The sequence below is a fragment of the Zalophus californianus genome, chromosome 5 (genome assembly GCF_009762305.2).
Source record: "Zalophus californianus isolate mZalCal1 chromosome 5, mZalCal1.pri.v2, whole genome shotgun sequence".
Lineage (NCBI taxonomy): Eukaryota > Metazoa > Chordata > Mammalia > Carnivora > Otariidae > Zalophus > Zalophus californianus.
Window position 1 is genome coordinate 23,117,431 of NC_045599.1, and position 12,781 is coordinate 23,130,211.

Here is a 12,781-nt window from a genome sequence, read left to right on the forward strand (position 1 = left end):
CCATTTGTTGAAGAGACTGTCTTTTTTCCATTGGACATTCTTTCCTGCTTTGTCGAAGATTAGTTGACCATAGAGTTGAGGGTCCATTTCTGGGCTCTCGATTCTGTTCCATTGATCTATGTGTCTGTTTTTGTGCCAGTACCCTACTGTCTTGATGATGACAGCTTTGTAATAGAGCTGGAAGTCCAGAATTGTGATGCCGCCAGCTTTGCTTTTCTTTTTCAACATTCCTCTGGCTATTTGGGGTCTTTTCTGGTTCCATACAAATTTTAGCATTATTTGTTCCATTTCTTTGAAAAAAGTGGATGGTATTTTGATGGGGACTGCATTGAATGTGTAGATTGCTCTAGGTAGCATTGACATCTTCACAATATTTGTTCTTCCAATCCATGAGCATGGAACGTTTTTCCATTTCTTTGTGTCTTCCTCAATTTCTTTCATGAGCATTTTATAGTTTTCTGAGTACAGATCGTTTGCCTCTTTGGTTCGATTTATTCCCAGGTATCTTATGGTTTTGGGTGCAATTGTAAAAGGGATTGACTCCTTAATTTCTCTTTCTTCTGTCTTGTTGTTGGTGTACAGGAATGCCACTGATTTCTGTGCATTGATTTTATATCCTGCCACTTAACTGAATTCCTGTATGAGTTCTAGCAGTTTTGGGGTGGAGTCTTTTGGGTTTTCCACACACAGTATCCTATCATCTGCAAAGAGTCAGAGTTTGACTTCTTTGCTGATTCAGGTGCCTTTTATTTCTTTTTGTGGTCTGATTGCTGTGGCTAGGACTTCTAATACCATGTTGAATAGCTGTGGTGATAGTGGACATCCCTGTCATGTTCCTGACCTTAGGGGGAAAGCTCTCAGTTTTTCCCCATGAGAATGATATTCGCTGTGGGTTTTTCACAGATGGCTTTTATGATATTGAGGTATGTACCCTCTATCCCTATACTCTGAAGAGTTTTGATCAAGAAACGATGCTGTACTTTGTCAAATGCTTTTTCTGCATCTATTGAGAGGATCATATGATTCTTGTTCTTTCTTTTGTTAATGTATTGTATCACGTTGATTGATTTGCGGATGTTGAACCAAACTTGCAGCCCAGGGATAAATCCCACTTGGTCGTGGTGAATAATCCTTTTAATGTCCTGTTGGATCCTATTGGCTAGCATTTTGGTGAGAATTTCTGCATCCATGTTCATCAAGGATATTGGTCTGTAAGTCTCCTTTTTGATGGGGTCTTTGTCTGGTTTTGGGATCCAGGTAATGGTGGCCTCATGAAATGAGTTTGAAAGATTTCCTTCCATTTCTATTTTTTGGAAAAGTTTCAGAAGAATAGGTATTAATTCTGCTTTAAATGTTTGGTAGAACTCCCCCTGGGAAGCCATCTGGCCCTGGGCTTTTGTTTTTCAGAGATTTTTGATGACTGCTTCAATTTCCTTAGTGGCTATAGGTCTGTTCAGGTTTTCTATTTCTTCCTGGTTCAATTTTGGTAGGTGATACATCTCTAGGAGTGCACCCATTTCTTCCAGGTTATCTAATTTGCTGGCATAGAGTTGCTCATAGTATGTTCTCATAATTGTTTGTATTTCTTTGGTGTTGGTTGTGATCGCTCCTCTTTCATTCATGATTTTGTTGATTTGGGTCATTTCTCTTTTCTTTTTGATAAGTCTGGCCAGGGGTTTATCAATCTTGTTAATTCTTTGAAAGAACCAGCTCCTCGTTTCGTTGATCTGTTCTACTATTCTTTGGGTTTCTATTTCATTGATTTCTGCTCTGATCTTTATTATTTCTCTTCTCCTGCTGGGTTTAGGCTTTATTTGCTGTTTTTTCTCCAGCTCCTTTAGGTGTAGGGTTAGGTTGTGTATTTGAGACCTTTCTTGTTTCTTGAGAAAGGCTTGTATTGCTATATACTTTCCTCTTAGGACTGCCTTTGCTGCATCCCAAAGATTTTGTACAGTTGTGTTTTCATTTTCATTGGTTTCCACGAATTTTTTTAATTCTTCTTTAATTTCCTGGTTGACCCATCCATTCTTAATAGGATGCTCTCTAGCCTCCATGTATTTGAGTTCCTTCCGACTTTCCTCTTGTGATTGAGTTCTAGTTTCAAAGCACTGTGGTCTGAAAATATGCAGGGAATGATCCCAATGTTTTGGTACCGGTTGAGACCTGATTTGTGACCTAGGATGTGATCTATTCTGGAGAATGTGCCATGGGCACTAGAGAAGAATGTGTATTCTGTTGCTTTGGGATGGAATGTTCTGAATATGTCTGTGAAGGAGCCAAGAACTCAGGGCCCCACTCCTCAGTGTACCCCCAGACAAAAACAGTCAGTTACTCCCATCTCCCCGGTCTCTGGCCACACTCTGTGCTCACCCGGCCTGTGACCGAGCGTTTGTATCTCTGGCACACGACCCCATGTGGAGTCTCCAAACCCAGCAGATCCCTGCGGTGCGCTCCCGTGCTGCTCCTCCCGAGGAAGGAAGGTGAGTCTCCCTGGATCTGCTGCTTGTTGGGTCCCTGCTGGAGGAGCAGTGGCCCGACTGGGCCGCGGATCACGGTGTATGGCCACCTCGAGCTGAGAGCCCGCACCTCGGCTCCGTCTCTGCAGCCGGCTTCCCCGCTCCGATACCTGGGAGCTCTGCCGCACTCAGGCACCCCCGGTCTTTTTGTGACCCCGAGGGTCCTGAGACCACACTGTCCTGAGAGGGTTCCCCCCCCCCACCCACCCCCGCTTAGCCACTGGAGCGACGTCCCTCAGCGGAGCCGACTTCTAAAATTTCTGATATTCTGCTCCGCGGCTCTAGCACTTGCCAGAAGCGGCCGACGGAGGCCCCCTCTCCCGCCGTCTATCCTCCCGAATATCGCCTCGGATTCACTTCTCCGCACGTCGTACCTTCCAGAAAGTGGTCGCTTTTCTGTTCAGAGAGTTGTTGCTACTCTCCTGTTCGATCTCCTGTTGAGTTCGTAGGTGTTCAGAATGGTTTGGTCCTTATCCAGCTGAATTCCTGAGAGCAGACAAAGTCCAGGTCTCCTACTCCTTCGCCATCTTGCTCCACTCCTAAAATAACGCAGGACGTATTTTTGTAGAGTCAAACAATAAATAGTAAATATTTTCAACTTTGTAGATCAGATGTCTTGTTGCAACTACTCAACTTTGCCATTGTGTTGTAAAAGCAGCCATCAACAATACACAAACAAATAGTCTGTATTTGAAGAAAAGTGTATTTATGGACACTGAAATTGGAATTTTATATAACTTCGATGTGGCACAAAATGGCCCTCTTTCATTAAAACATGTGGAAACTATTCTTAGCCCAAGGAATGTGAAAAAATAGGCGATGGGCCATAATCGGCCTATGTACCTTTCTTGATACCCCTTCTCTAAATAATTGTCGACTCACTACCTTCTATCTTTATGATAATGTCACCTTCTCAGTAGAGGCCTTCGTTGATTTCCTTTTAATAACAGCACCCTCCCCCGCCTCCTTCTCTTCTTTTTGTTCCCCTCTTGAACTTCTAATTAAAGGAACTATATATTTTATTCATTTATTGTTAGACACTGCTTATTAGAATGTACACTCCTTGCAAGTTAGAATTTTCAGTGTTGTGTACCACTTCATCCCCAACCTCTGTGACAGTGTCTGGGGTGTTGGATGCTCCTAATGAATATACAAGGGATAAATGAGATCCTGGGAGAAGAATCACATAGCAGCAGATGGCAATAGTCACCTGGGTCTAGAGCTGGTCATGTATCAATGTCTGCAGTTTGAGAATACACATGGAAGACAGCTTTACCTCACATTCACGAGAACACTTGGGAAGCATTTTGGGGAAGCCAAGGGCATAAGGCATGACAGTGGAAAAATCGAGATTTTATTCAGTAGTCTGAGATTTGGGAAGACTGTTCAAATTAGGGAATTTAACCTAAAATCCTGTTGGGATTAAAGTGTTTGTTTTCCTGGGGCGCCGGGATGGCTCAGGTGGTTTAGCGTCTGCCTTTGGCTCAGGTCATGATCTCAGGGTCCTGGGATCGAGCCCTGCATCAGGCTCCTGGCTCAGCAGGGAGTCTGCTTCTCCCTCTCCCTCTGCCTCTCCCCCTGCTCATTCTCTCTCTCTCTCTTTCTCTCTGTATCTGTGTGTCTCAAATGAATAAACAACAACAACAAAACATCTTAAAAAAAAGTGTTCTTTTCTAATACTTCTCTGGTGAAAACATACAGGGAGTATTATGTCAGCTATAGATAGATATCGGCTATAGATGGGTAGTGTTTGCCTTAGGGGAGGACGACTGGGGATTTAACTGAATGGAGAATTTACTTTTTAGATTGTTTGAATAACATTTAACGGGAGGCTCCAGAATTTGTGTGTGCTAGAGTTTTACAGTGCTGGTCCGATAAGGAGATTGGCACGCAGAAAGCTGCTTTTGAGTACGTGTTTGCATGGCCAACACACTTGTTCAGAGGGTTGGCATAGAAAGTGTGATCTACACCATGGGGAGCCTAAGGCCACTTGAAACCACTTTTTGGGTTGGATATAACCATTTTTATCTTTTCTTTCATTTTTGAAGGTAAGTTTTTTAAAGCTTAGAGGAAAATATGAAGTATATCAAAGTACGCAAATCAGAATGTTGGATACCGAAGAAAAATGTTTTTTAATGATCTCTGTCCTTATTTCTGGAATAAACACTAATACAGTGTGTTAGTTTCTAAGGCATTTTTCCATTTTCTTAGAAGGCTAATAAATGAGCAAGTTGTGACTTTTTACTACTGATCTTCTGTTAAGCAGTAGAAGATAGTCCAAATCCATACACTCCTGGTTTCAAAACTGGCCCATGCAGGGGCTCCTGGGTAGCTCACTTGGTTAGGCAACCAGCTCTTGATTTTGGCTTAGGTCATGATCTCAGGATCATGAGATCTAACTCTCCTTGGGCTCCGCAGTCAGCACGAAACTGCTTGGGATTCTCTTTCTCCCTTTCCTGTGAGCCCTCACTCTCGCTCCCTTTCTTAAAAAAAAAAAAGAAAAAAAAAAAAAGGCCCATGCCTGTGTATAGAAGGACAGAATTCTGAGGCCATTCTCCCAGTACCTGTAAGAGAGGAAATAGCACTTGTTTACCCTTTGAGAACGGAATTCAAATGCTTCCACAGAAGTCTGTTAATATAAATGCGGGGAGCACCACCTACTGTCTGATGAGGCGGCACAGTGGGGAAGGTGACAACATAGGGAGGGGCACTGCCCCGCATAAACCACAACAGGCATTCAGTAATTGTGAAACGACCATTTGGCTACTAACGAATATTGAAAATGTAAGCCTGGTCTTGCCCGTCTTCCAATTTATTAAGAGAAGTTGGAAATCTAGACTGCTTTGTGAGATCTATCCAATTTTTAAATGTCAGTCCATTAATTCCAGATTTAAACATTCTATGTAGGTCAAATAAAATACCATGTTGGACTTAATCTTCTGGCTTCCTGCTTGATGGGCCCTCTGAAGAAGATGCTTGATCAAATTACTTCCTGTCACGTGATTGTAAAGTTACAGTGCCCTACAAAGCTTGTAGTCGCTGGGAGGAATCATGGAAGGTGGGACATGCACTTGAGAACATTTGTGTTCCTACAGTCTTGAGACTGAGTATCGAGATAACTAGATCTAAGAAAAGGCATAAATCCTAGATAGAGTTGCCTCTTGTACTTGGGATCATCTTTAGCGGTGTCAGTCTCTCCGCAGTATGGGAAAGTTAGTTTCAGATATGATAAACTTTATATCACAAAACACACCTACAACCATGTGAAAGAAAAGAATAGCTTGTTAATTAAAAAAAAAAAATGAACTGATAGGTAACTCAGATAGGGTGATTGAAACCATGCTTGCAGAACAATATAAGTTAAATAGATTCTTGAACCCTTTCAAGGGAAATAAATCTTATTTATAGCAGGATTTCTATGAGAATAAATTCCAAGTACTAAACTATTTATATTCCAAGGAGCATTTAAACTACAGGCCTTTCATAAACTAGGAGGCAGCCTGCCTGTCGTCTCTTCTCCCAGAAAACAAGATTTGGCTACAAGCAACATTTTCACCGTTCTTGGAACTTTGTGTAGCTATCGAGCCAAATTATTTATAACGGAAAGGAGAAAGAAAGCATGAGCTGAGGGTGGCCTGTGGAATGCTACCTGGGTGCCCTACAAACAGGATTGCCCTGAATTTGAAAAGACTGACATTTATGTTTCCTTTTCTCCTCACCTCCTGATAAAAAGCTTCTCTGTTCCTTCTAGGGGATACTTGATCAGGCTCAGCAAAGAATGACCCTACACAGACCTAGCTGGGACCCTTGGGCAGCTGACCAAACTTCACAGGCAATTCACCCCACCCCTTCCTTCTACCTCTGATGCATGATTTTCCTCCCTGCCACTTCATAGAGGCTAAAACAAGTTTGCAGTTTGCTGTATGTGTCAGTGGTGTCTCTAGGAATGTGCCAGTCTTGGATAACACATTTCCCTAAGTCTAACTTAGACATAGTACCTTTGTTTAATGTATAGTTGGATGTGTAGATGAATTTCCATTTACTCAATGGCTTTTTCTCATGTACTGGTAAGTCAATACTGTATCCTAAATTTTTAACCTCATTTTAAAAGCTTCTTAATAAGTTTCTTTCTGATCTTAAAGTGTTAAGCACTCCTCTTTTAACAAAAAGCATGTTATGAGCCCTTCAATTTTGGCCAGGTAAAAATATTAACATAATCAAAATACACACTCTTCTTGATGGTAGACTGCAGGGTCAGAAAGCAGACTAATTGGCTAGTCCATTTAAGATGATAGAACTATCACTCATCTCCAGGCTTTGAGCCGTCTTTATGGTTTCTGACTTTGAAACTGTGTTCTAGATTATTGTAGATTTTCGGACTCTGCCCTTCCACAGTGGTGGTGTAAAGTGGAGGTAGATCCTCTTACCAACCAGCTTCATCATAGTCTCCCATGCAGGCTCTCTTTTTGCACATGCAAATTAAGTCTAGTTCCAGACTTGCAAGCCTTATCCAGGCCCCATGTTGATGTGTAATAGATCATGCTCTTAAAAGCAAAATTTTAAAACTAATTCAGTTCCTTGTCCCCTTATAGCCAATCCAAACCTGCCTCTCCTCTGAGATCGTGTTTTCCAGTCTCTCATGGGGAAGTTAATAAAATTTTAATCTCAGAAAAGATTTTCTCAGTAGCTATGTGGATGCTGGGTTCATCATCCCCATACATGTCTGTTGCCTCTCTAACTTTGACATGTCTCCCTAGCTCGACCCCTCATTTAAAACGACGTCTCCATGCTCCCAAGAAGACTGGCCTCTTAAAGAATACTTTATCACAAGGGCCCTTCCAACAACCTTCCCTTGATTATCCAAATTAGAAGCTTCATTCCTATAGAGCTATAGAAGGAATTATTATGGATAAAACTTGGCACTTGATAGGACAGTTCTTAAGGTATCCTAAGGCAATCAGCCTTTGGTCTCCTATCTTCTTTCTTTAAAAACAGCCTTAGAAACAAAACCCTTAATGTAAGATTTGCATGAAAATGCACGCAAAAAAAATGAACCTGAATGCAGCCTACGGTGGGCAGAATCAAGTCCCCACAGACACGTCCATAGCCTAATCCCTGGAACTTGTAAGGATGTTAGTTTACATGGCAAAGGAGATTTTGCACATGTGATAAAGGACCTTGATTCGGGGGGGATAATCCTGGGTTATCCAGATGGACCCAGTGTAATCACAAGAGTCCTTGTAAGGGAAAGGAGAAGGTCAGAGATTCCGTGTCTCCGGAGAAATTTCAAGACTCTGTTGACTTGAAGATGGGGGAAGGTGCGAAATGCTAAGGAATGTAGGGGGACTCCAGAAATTAGAAAATAAAGGAGATCGACTGTCCGCTAGAGCTTCTAGAAAAGAATATGGTCAGACATCTTGACTGTAGCTCATTGAGACCTCTGTCAGACTTTAGACTTCCAGAAATGTAAAATAGTATTGTTTGAAGCCACCAAGTTTATGGTAATTTTGCATAGCCCAAATACAAAACCAATGGAAAGAGACAAGGAGACTTTACAATCCTACTCCTTACTAAAGAATTCTAGTGTGAATATTTTTGTTAATTATTTCAATAGCACAAAAGCTGTCTGTCACGTAACATTATGTGTATCCATATATGTACATACGTATATTATATATGATGGCATACATGTATGTACCTGAGTGTACATATGTAAACATATATGCCAAAGATTATAATTTTCTGAAGATATTTTAAAAGTTGGAAAATAATATTTTAAGATGTGTTGAGATGGTATTACCTATCTCGGCTTCAGCATCCTTCCCAGTCAGCAAAATACATAAAAACATACAAGGCGCATTTCTACACACTGTCACTAAGAGCTGTCACTTGTGTCTCAAGGCTTATACCAGGCGTCCTGTTCAGTTTCATAGTGAGCCATCTATTAAAATTTACCAACCATCACATAAACACTTAGAGTTTGGAAAAGACTCGAAAGTAATAATTCATGTATTTTCATAGTGTGTAAACTATTTCTTAAACTTTTACTCCCTGTAGATTCACCTTGACCATTGCAGTGCTGCTGAATTTTCATGTTACTAGTTTTCCAAAGTTTGTCAAGGAATTCCGATAATTGAATTAATACTTAATTAGGATTTATGTAACTTGTCATAAAAGTGACTGTTTTTAATGAACCCAAGACGGTCATATACGTTCCTATTCTCATTGTGTTTTTCTTAGGTTTCTTACCAAGGAATTTCATAATAAAGTGCTATTAAGTATTCATTCTGGGTAATACTGGGTAATAACAACTTTGGAAGTCTTGGTTACTGTCGAATGCTCTATAAAATGTGTAAATACACATTTGTTTATAATACTGTTAGCTCATAGCGTAACAATGAGAAGGCTAAATGTGATGATACAGACATAACTTAGGAATTTTTTATAAAAATGATACATAACTTGGGGCACCTGGGTGGTGCAGTTGGTTAAGCATCCAACTCTTGGTTTCAGCTCAGGTTGTGATCTCAGGGTCCTGAGATCGAGGCCTTTGTCGGCGTCTGCGCTCAGCACAGAGTCTGTGTGAGATGCTCTTTCTCCTTTTCCCTCTGCCCCTCTCACTTGTGCTCTCTTTCTCTCTCGCAAATAGACAAATAAATCTTTAAAAAATAAATAAAAATGATGCGTGTTCATTAAAAATTTAAAATGAAAGAAAAAGAGCAAAACAAGTTATTTGAAATGTTGCTCTATTAAATATATTTGGATAGAAAGATAAAAATGTAACAGTGGAATTATGTTGCACATGAGATTTTTCAATCAAGATTTTAAATTTCTCTTCACTTAAATGTGATAGACAGGAACTAGACAATGGAAACTGAAGCGAATATTGAGGTTTGCTAAGTGTTTCTTTACCATGAAAGCTATTTTTTTAAAGTGTTTTAAGGTTATAAAAATTATCAGAGTGATCGGGTTGGGGTTATTAGTTTTCCAAGTCCATATTTCAAATTTGACAATATTAATGTAATCATGATTATGAAAGCTGAGGTGTTCCTATACGTAACCTATTTTTCCCCCTGCCTGTGGCGGACAGATTTTAAAGTGGATCCCGCTTCTCTCCACCTCCTGGAACTCTTGACCTTGTGTATTCTTCTTTTTGAGTATGGACGTGACCTTTGACTTGTATCTAACCAGCAGAACACAGCAAATGTTATAGGATGTTACCTCCATGACGACATTACATACGATATTAATGCCTGGGACACCTGGGTGGCTCAGTCGGTTAAGCGTCTGCCTTCAGTTCAGGTTATGCTCTCGGCGTCCTGGGATCGAGCTCCCCATGGGGCTCCCTGCTTGGTGGGGAGTCTTCTTCTCCCTCTGCTCCTCCCCTCTGCTCGTTCTCTCTCTCTCTCAGATAAATAAAATCTTAAAAAAAAAAACCAAAGATGTTAACATCTTTCTTGCTAGGACTCAGATCCTTGCAGACTCTTGGACCAGAAACCTCTGTTTCTTGCTGCGTATTGGACAGAGCCACCCTAAGTTTCATCCTCCAGGGCTTTTTTTTTTTTTTTTTTTTGTAGGAGAGTTAATGGAATAGCTTCTTGATTAGTCAAAGCCAGCAGCGGGAGATTTTTGGTGAGACAGTCAAATGATTTCACTTGTAGACGTTCTTTGCGAGAAAGGAATGAAATTTTAAGTCTCATTCCATCCTTAAAATTGACCCTATTGCTTATCCTCTGAGTTGGAAATCTGAGAAGAGAAGGGAGTCTGGGTAGTGGGAGGCTCAAGTTACTTAGATTTTATACATTACTTGGCAGGGAAGCTACTTAGAAGCAGGAGTCACGTTATTTTTATACTTGCTCATACCTTAAAAAGCCATCAGTCATTGGAAGCAAACTTCTGGATGCCAGAACTTTCAAAACTTGTGTTTTGAAAATCAGCATTAAAATTCTGAGTTTCTTCCTAATTTCAGTGGTCATACTTATTTAATTTCAAACACATGGATTTATCTCCTTAATAATGAAAATTAATTTGTGTAGGTGGCATTTGAAACTTTTGCCTGATCCACATCCCCTCTCCCTTTGTGAGTTTAGCTTTTCTAATTTCGCTTGATTCGGGTTGGACTGCCAATCATGTGGCTCCACTTCCCCAGCTAGAGGGGTGAGAGCATGAGCCAGTGTGATCAAGCCACAACAGTGATGGGACTTCCTAGTATTCATACCCTCAGGAGAGACGGGAGCCATTTTGGAAATTGCGGTCAATATTGAAGAAGATACTAGACTTTTTATTTAACTACTTTGAGTCCGGTTTCTGTCACTTGACAGAAAGTGATTATGACAAATGCAATTTGTTTTGCATTTGGAAATCTTGACAATAAACACCTCCGCTTTTGGCTTCTCTATTAGACTGGATGTATTTGTTTTGTTTCCTGGTAATTCTACCCTGATTAAATTAGTTGTATCTTAGTTACTGAAGCAGGGATGTGTAACAGGATCTTTTATTCTGTGTTGTAGATTGAATGAGAAATCCTCAATGGGAGTGTTAATAGCTCTTTGTGTCCTCAATGATAAATAGAAATTATATTTGATGTAGTTAAGTATCTTCACAATTTTTAGGGCATAAATGATAACAAAGACTAACTTGTTTTAAATAGCCTAAAATATCTTTATTTTTTTGTAATGATTAAACTGATAATGCATGCATTTTTAACTTACACAAAACAGTGAAATTCATTAAGAAAGTGAATGCTTCCAGTATTTAGGATGGATTTTATGAGATGAAATGGTCAGAAATATTTATCAAATAAAATACTGTAAAAATAAAAAACAGTGATTTTACATTTTCCCAGGGTATTTTGATAGAGTTTGTCAACAGAACTCTGTCCAATATCCTTGCTTTTTAAATATTGGTTATATAGCTCTAAAACCTATGCTTTTATCTGTTGTGTAATGTTACGTCCTAAGTGCTAAGGGAGTACTTGTTCTTGATTATCAGAGGTTAAAGAAAAGCTTGCTTAATACATTCGTAAATCTCAATCTTCTTTTTCGTGTTGCTGTTTGACCTTCAGACACTTCCCATCCTTTATTCCAGACTCTTCATTCACTAATTTTCATCCCTCCATTCATATACTAAACTCATATTTATTAAGGACTTATATGCTACACATTAGAAGTGTTATTACAGTAGATAAGAACCTTGACCTCATGCAGTGATGGTCTCTTGATTTATTTTTACTGAAGTGTTTAAACTCAGGATGAACTTGAGTCATCAAAATGCTCAGCATCATGATCCATTTATTTTAAAGCTGATGTTTCTTATTATCCACTAATACCTGGTCGTGTTAGAAAACCAAGTAATTAAAAAACAGAAAAAGTGGTGGTAAAATACAAAAGCTTAATACTCTGCTAGAGTGGAGTGTGGTATTGCGTACATAATGCATATGATATGTGTTTGGGGAACACACGCACACACACACACGCACACGGCAATATGGGTCCACCTTGAAGCATAATGCTCAGGGGAAAAAGGAAGAACAGTATATGTAACCCAATATTATTTATTAAAATACAGACATACACGTGATCCCAGGGCCCTGGGATCGAGCCCCACGTCGGGCTCCCTGCTCAGCCGGGAGCCGGCTTCTCCCTCTTCCACTCCCCCTGCTTGTGTTCCCGCTCTCACTGTCTCTCTCTCTCTCTGTCAAAAAAAAAAAAAAAGAATACAGACATACAAAGAACAACAGTTTGTACAAGAACATACCATAACTAAAAGACACACCATAAGGTCACAAGAACGACTGTCTATGAGGCACGACTAGGGCATGGGAATGGGGATAAAAGAGAATCAGTAATCACATGAAGGAGAGGGGACTTTGAACAGATGAATGGCAGTAATGCCCTGTGCATTGAGATGGCTGACTCATTCTTTTCCACCTGCGGTTCCTGCCTCATGAAAGATAGAGATGGTTATATTAGAAATTACGTAAGGGTGCACATATAGAAATAAAATATCCTTACCTTCTTGCTGTTTAAAAATTCCTGTTTAGGAATTCCTGGTAGGAATAAGCATTTCCTCATGGTGGTCTATAAAAATAAATATATTTTAATGTTTCCATTATACAAAACACCCAGATCTCCTACTCTTGGATATTTAGGTTGCCTTGAATATTTTATTATTGCAAATAAAAATGTTAGGAACATTTATATGGTTAAAATCTACCATAATGTTTTAGGAGATTTGTAATTATTGACTAAATATGATTGGTTTAA